The sequence below is a fragment of the Bubalus bubalis genome, chromosome 9 (genome assembly GCF_019923935.1).
Source record: "Bubalus bubalis isolate 160015118507 breed Murrah chromosome 9, NDDB_SH_1, whole genome shotgun sequence".
In the NCBI taxonomy this organism is placed as follows: Eukaryota; Metazoa; Chordata; class Mammalia; order Artiodactyla; family Bovidae; genus Bubalus; species Bubalus bubalis.
The window spans coordinates 48,252,259-48,258,286 of NC_059165.1; positions in this window are offsets into that span (position 1 = coordinate 48,252,259).

Consider the following 6,028-nt stretch of genomic DNA (forward strand, 5'->3'; position numbering starts at 1 on the left):
TGTCTTTTTTCCCACAACAGCACTATGAATACAGGTCAAATTATTAATATTATCTTTATTTTACAGGAAAAGAAGCTGAGATTTGGAAAGGTTAATTGTCCAAAACAGCCAGGAATTGAACACAGGTTTGTCTGGACTGTCTCACGGAACACAGCTTTAAAGCCTAGAAGCCTACAGTAGTTTAGCAGAGAATAAAGGAACAAGCTCCAATACTTTGGCCACCTGATGCGAAGAGCCAACTCATTAGAAAAGACCCTGATGCTGGGAAATATTGAAGGCAGGAGGAGAAGAGCATGACAGAGAATGAGATGCTTGGATGGCATCACTGACTTGATGGACATGAGTTTTAGCAAGCTCCGGAGGATGGTGAAAGACAGTGAAGCCTGGCATGCTGCAGTCCATGGGGTCACAAAGAGTCAGACACGACTGAGTGACTGAACAACAACAACAAAGGAACAAATGGAGGGTGTCTGACAAATATCCTCTTTACTTTTGGCCACAGTGCTCAGAGTCCACTGAAGCATGCTGGGGACTATGGTGGCCCAAAGAGCTTGTTCCTTGTCTGAAGAGTCCCCAGCAGTCATCAGTTCAGTTCAGTTCAGTTGGTCAGTCATGTCTGACTCTTTGCAACCCCATGGACTGCAGCACGCCAGGCCTCCCTGTCCATTGCCAACTTCCAGAGTTTACTCAAACTCATGTCCATTGAGTCGGTGATGCCATCCAACCATCTCATCCTCTGTCATCCCCTTCTCCTCCGGCCTTCAATCTTTCCCAGCATCAGGGTCTTTTCAAATGAGTCAGCTCTTCACATCAGGTGGCCAAAGTATTGGAGTTTCAGCTTCAACATCAGTCCTTCCAATGAACACCCAGGACTGATTTCCTTTAGGATGGACTGGTTGGATCTCCTTGCAGTCCAAGGGACTCTCAAGAGTCTTCTCCAACACCACAGTTCAAAAGCATCAGTTCTTCGGTGCTCAACTTTCTTTATAGTCCAGCTCTCACATCCATACATGACTACTGGAAAAACCATAGCTTTGACTAGATGGACTTTTGTTGACAAAATAATGTCTCTGCTTTTGAATATGCTATCTAGGTTGATCATAACTTTTCTTCCAAGGAGCAAGCGTCTTTTAATTTCATGGCTGCAGTCACCATCTGCAGTGATTTTGGAGCCAGCAGTCATCAGGGAGATGAAACTGGGCCAGGGTGGGAGAAAGGCTTAGTTTTCATTCATTCAAAGTACTCTTTGGTACTTTGTAATGCTGGAGTGGGTAGCCATTCCCTTCTGCCGGGGATCTTCCCAACTCAGTGTTATTTTCGAATCCTGTGGTTTCTCCTCTTTCCTGGTTCCTTGCAGGAATATACTTTCCTGTCCCCTTCATTGTTTATTTTTTGAAATGTTTATTTATTTGGCTGTGTTGGATTTTAGTTGTGGAACTCCAGATCTTTGTTGGGTGTTGCAGGATCTTTCATTGGGACTCTAGTTGTGGCCTGAGAGCTCAGTAGTTGCTGTACACAGGCCTAGTTCCCCTGCAGCATGTGAGACCTTGGTTCACTGACCAGGGATTGAACCATGTCCCCTGCATTGCAAGGCGGATGCTTAACCACTGGACCACCAGGGAAGTCCCTTCCTGTTCCCTTTAAAGATAGACATGACCATGCATTTTGCCTTGACCAAAACAGTGTGAGCAGAAGTGACCCAGATATCTTCCAGGCAGAGAGGTCTTTTGAGCTGGTGATCATTTGTCAAGGTTTTCCCTACCCATGCTCACCCCAGTATTCAATGTTATCCCATATGGATAATCCCCATCGACCTGGATCTCTGGGCAAAAATAATTTGCACAGAGCCATTCCTCCAAGGTTCCCAATCTCTGATGGGCAAAATGCATGAGCAAGAAAGAAATTTGTGCTTCAAGCCTTTGAGGTTTGGGGAATGTTTGTTATTATTAATACCACAGCATTACCTGGCCTATCCTGCCAATTACAGATAGGTTTCCAGATCTTCCAGTTTTTCAGGAGATACTCAAATCTGGGTCATCATATGACATCACTCTGTTTTTCTTTTTTCTTAACACTTTATTAATGATATACAACTGTTTTGCTCTCATTTTAAAAAAAAAGCAATGAAATATTCTAGGACTATAACTGAATTTATTCTTTTTTAAAACTTTATTTGGAATTTTAGTTTGTTTTAAATGTGTCCCTTGGGCTTCCCTGGTGGTCCAGTGGTTAAGAATCCACCTGCCAATGTAGGGGACATGGGTTCCATCCCTGACCTGGGAACTAAGATCCCATATGTGGCAGAGCAACTAAGCTCATGTGGCACAACTACTGAGCCCAAGCACCTGGAGCCTGTCTGCAACAAGAGGAGCCACTGCCATGAGAAGCTCTCGCACTGCAATCAGAGAGCAGCCCCTGCTCACTGCAGCTAAAGAAAGCCCACGCACAGTAACAAAGACCTAGCACAGCGCCTCCCACCCCCCAAAATGCTTCTCAGTTCTTGTAACAAAGAAGCAACTAATTTTACATGCCATTCTACAAGTAGATTTTTTTTAAGTAGATTTGTTTTTAATTGCAGTAAAATACACAGAACATAAAATTTACCAATCTGACCATTTTAAAATTTATAATTCAGTAGCATGAAGTACATTCACAATGTTGTTCAACCACACTCAGTGTTTTTAAATGTGGTCAGCTACTCCAAAAATGTTTTGAACACTTTTGGAACTGAATAAAATATGTCTACAGGCCAGACTGAGTCAGTTTGAAACTTTGCCAGATGCTAGATTCCCCCTCCCAAGCCTGCAGCCCAAGCTATCTTGGCTTTGTACCCCCTCTCTTCTCATGCCTGGGCTTCTCTGCAGGCCCTTTCAGCTCAGAACCTTTCAATCTAGACTAAGTGTTCCTCAGTGGATAAAGCAATGAAGCAGCTAGTGCATACCTTTATTATAACACAGAAAACAGACACTTGGTCTACTACAGGGAGTAAACAGCAGCTACAAAAGTCTCTCTTTGCAAAGCTTAAGCCCAGCGTAAGGCTTTCCTGGTAGCTCAGCTGATCAAGAATCTGCCTGCAATGTAGGAGACCCCAGTTCTATCCCTGGATTGGGAAGATCCCCTGGAAAAGGGAAAGGCTTACCCACTCCAGTATTCCAGCCTGTAGACTGGTGGGCAAAGAGTTGGACACAACTGAGCAACTTTAACAGACACAGACAAACCCCAGCATCTGCCATAGGGTCACTCTAGTAGGTGGAGTTTAGAGGTAGGGTATTCCTGGAAGAAAGCACCACTTAATGTCTGAGAACCCACCCACCACTCAGTTCAGTTCAGTCGCTCAGTTGTGTCTGACTCTGCGACCCCATGAACCGCAGCACGCCAGGCTTCCCTGTCCATCACCAACTCCCAGAGTCCACCCAAACTCATGTCCATCGAGTCAGGGCTGCCATCCAGCCATCTCATCCTCTGTCGTCCCTTTCTTCCCACCTTCAATCCTTCCCAGCATCAGAGTCTTTTCTAGTGAGTCAGTTCTTTGTATCAGGTGGCCAAAGTATTGGAGTTTCAGCTTCAACATCAGTCCTTCCAATGAACACCCAGGACTGATTTCCTTTAGGATGGACTGGTTGGATCTCCTTGCAGTCCAAGGGACTCTCAAGAGTCTTCTCCAACACCACAGTTCAAAAGCATCAATTCTTTAGCACTCAGCATTCTTTATAGTCCAACTCTCACATCCATACACAATCACTGGAAAAACCATAGCCCTGACTAGATGGACCTTTGTTGGCAAAGTAATGTCTCTGCTTTTCAATATGCTATCTAGGTTGGTCATAACTTTCCTTCCAAAGAATAAGCGTCTTTTAATTTCATGGCTGCAATCACAGCCTGCAGTTGTTTTGGAGCCCAGAAATGACATCATCCAAGATGCTCCTATTCTTATTTTTTCTGCAATTGATAAAATATTCTCAGAGAAATGGCTGACCACTCCAGCCTTCTTGCCTGGAGAATTTCATGACAGGAGCCTGGGGTTGAAGAGAGTCAGACATGACTGAGCAGCTAACATGAGTAAAGAGGGACTGGCCACTGAGAAGTAAAGAGAACTTGAAAGAATAAAGGAGTAGCAGATTTGGGGCACAGCCACTGGCCATAGGGCTAAAATAGTACAATGGTTGTGCCCAACGAAGAATCCTGCACCCCACACACCCAGGCTAAGCTCCAGCCCTTGTGAATGGCAGAGGAGTGGCTATGGTACCATGTTGGTGGAATGTGCTAGAAATTCACCCTATAGGCTGGAAAACTATCCACTAGGATGCTGGAGAAAGCTATTCATAGAAAATCATCTCACCCCAGTTACTGTATGGAAGCACATAAGCAGGGTAGGTCCTGGGGGGAGCTGCTGGCTGCTAGGTCCTGCTGGTCCCTTACACAGCAGGAGCCTGGTGCTGGGGAAGTCATCCTCAGAAGCTATGCTATGCTAAGTCACTTCAGTCGTGTCTGACTCTGTGTGACCCCATAGACGGCAGCCCACCAGGCTCCCCTGTCCCTGGGATTCTCCAGGCAAGAACACTGGAGTGGGTTACCATTTCCTTCTCCAGTGCATGAAAGTGAAAAGTGAAAGTGAAGTCGCTCAGTCGTGTCGGACTCTTAGCGACCCCATGGACTGCAGCCTACCAGGCTCCTCTGTCCATGGGATTTTCCAGGCAAGAGTACTGGAGTGGGGTGCCATTGCCTTCTCCACCTCAGAAGCTAAGCAGAGACCAATTACACATACTGCAAGAGCCTGGAGAATGAGCACACCAGAATCAGAAAGGAAAACCTTTTCTCCTCCAGTGTCTCTCCAGGGTCTTTATTGGCAATGCTTAATATCGTGCCATTAGGCAATAAAACAATGTTTAATTGGTTCAGATTTTCACAAGCAGGCAAAAGGGTTGAATTGGAACTGAGACAATAAATCAACAACCAGCACTTTCTCAAAAGGGTTCCATGTATGTACCGAAACTATAGTTTGGTACTTCTCTGGCAGTCCAGTTTCTAAGACTCTGTGGTTCCACTGCAGGGGGCACAGATTTGATCCCTGGTCAGAGAACTAAGATCCTGAATGCTGTGCAGCATAGCAGAAAAAAACAGAAAATGTCTATAGTTATGTTCAACATGGTTCCCCAAAACCGGAAGGAGAACTATAAGTGCACCTGGAAACTAAGGGACAGTATATCTAAGGAAAGAACTAGAAATCTGAGTTTTTAATAAGCTCTCCAAGCAGTTTGACTGGTGAGAGAACTTTGACACTACTAACTTGGACGGTGGAGCCCCTTGGATATTACAAGGATAGAACCAGCCTGGTACTCTGTGTGTGTGTGTGTGTGTGTGTGAAGTCCTGGGTCTTGGTACACCTCTTTGTAAGATACTAGAACTTCTCTGCCTCTGTGTGTCTTCACTCATGGATATGGGTCTCATGTCTTTGTAGCTTGTTTCCCCATCTCTTTCTGTGCCTGCCTCTCAGTCTAAATATCTTGGCCTCCCAAGGCATGCCCTCTAATGCCTTTCAACTTTAATACTTATTGACTGTGGACACTTAAGCTTGGTGGACTTACAGTCCATGGGGTTGCAAAGACGTTAGACAGGACTGAGCACACACATCCTCTCCTTGCAAAGCAGGTTCTTAACCACTAGACCACCAGGGACGTCCCCCTTTCAACTTTTACATGCTCTTCTGTCTCCTTCCTTCCCAGTGGGTCCATCTTCCATCTTGAGATGAAGCAAAACTTCCTCCTCTGCAAGCCTCCTCTCTTTGTGAACCGTCCCCATCCTCTCCAGTCTGAGAGAGAGATCCTTTCATGGCTCCAAAGGCACAAGCTCCTTTAACACTTGTATTGTCCTGCATGATCCTCTTGCTTCCCTGGCTCCCTGCTAGGCTGTGTCTTTTTCATTACTGCATCTTGGATGCCTAGCATTGTGCCGCCCCACGGCTGGCAATCAGCAAATACTAAGTATAACTGAGATTGTCCCTCTAGGGAGGGACTGGGGTGGGGTGGAG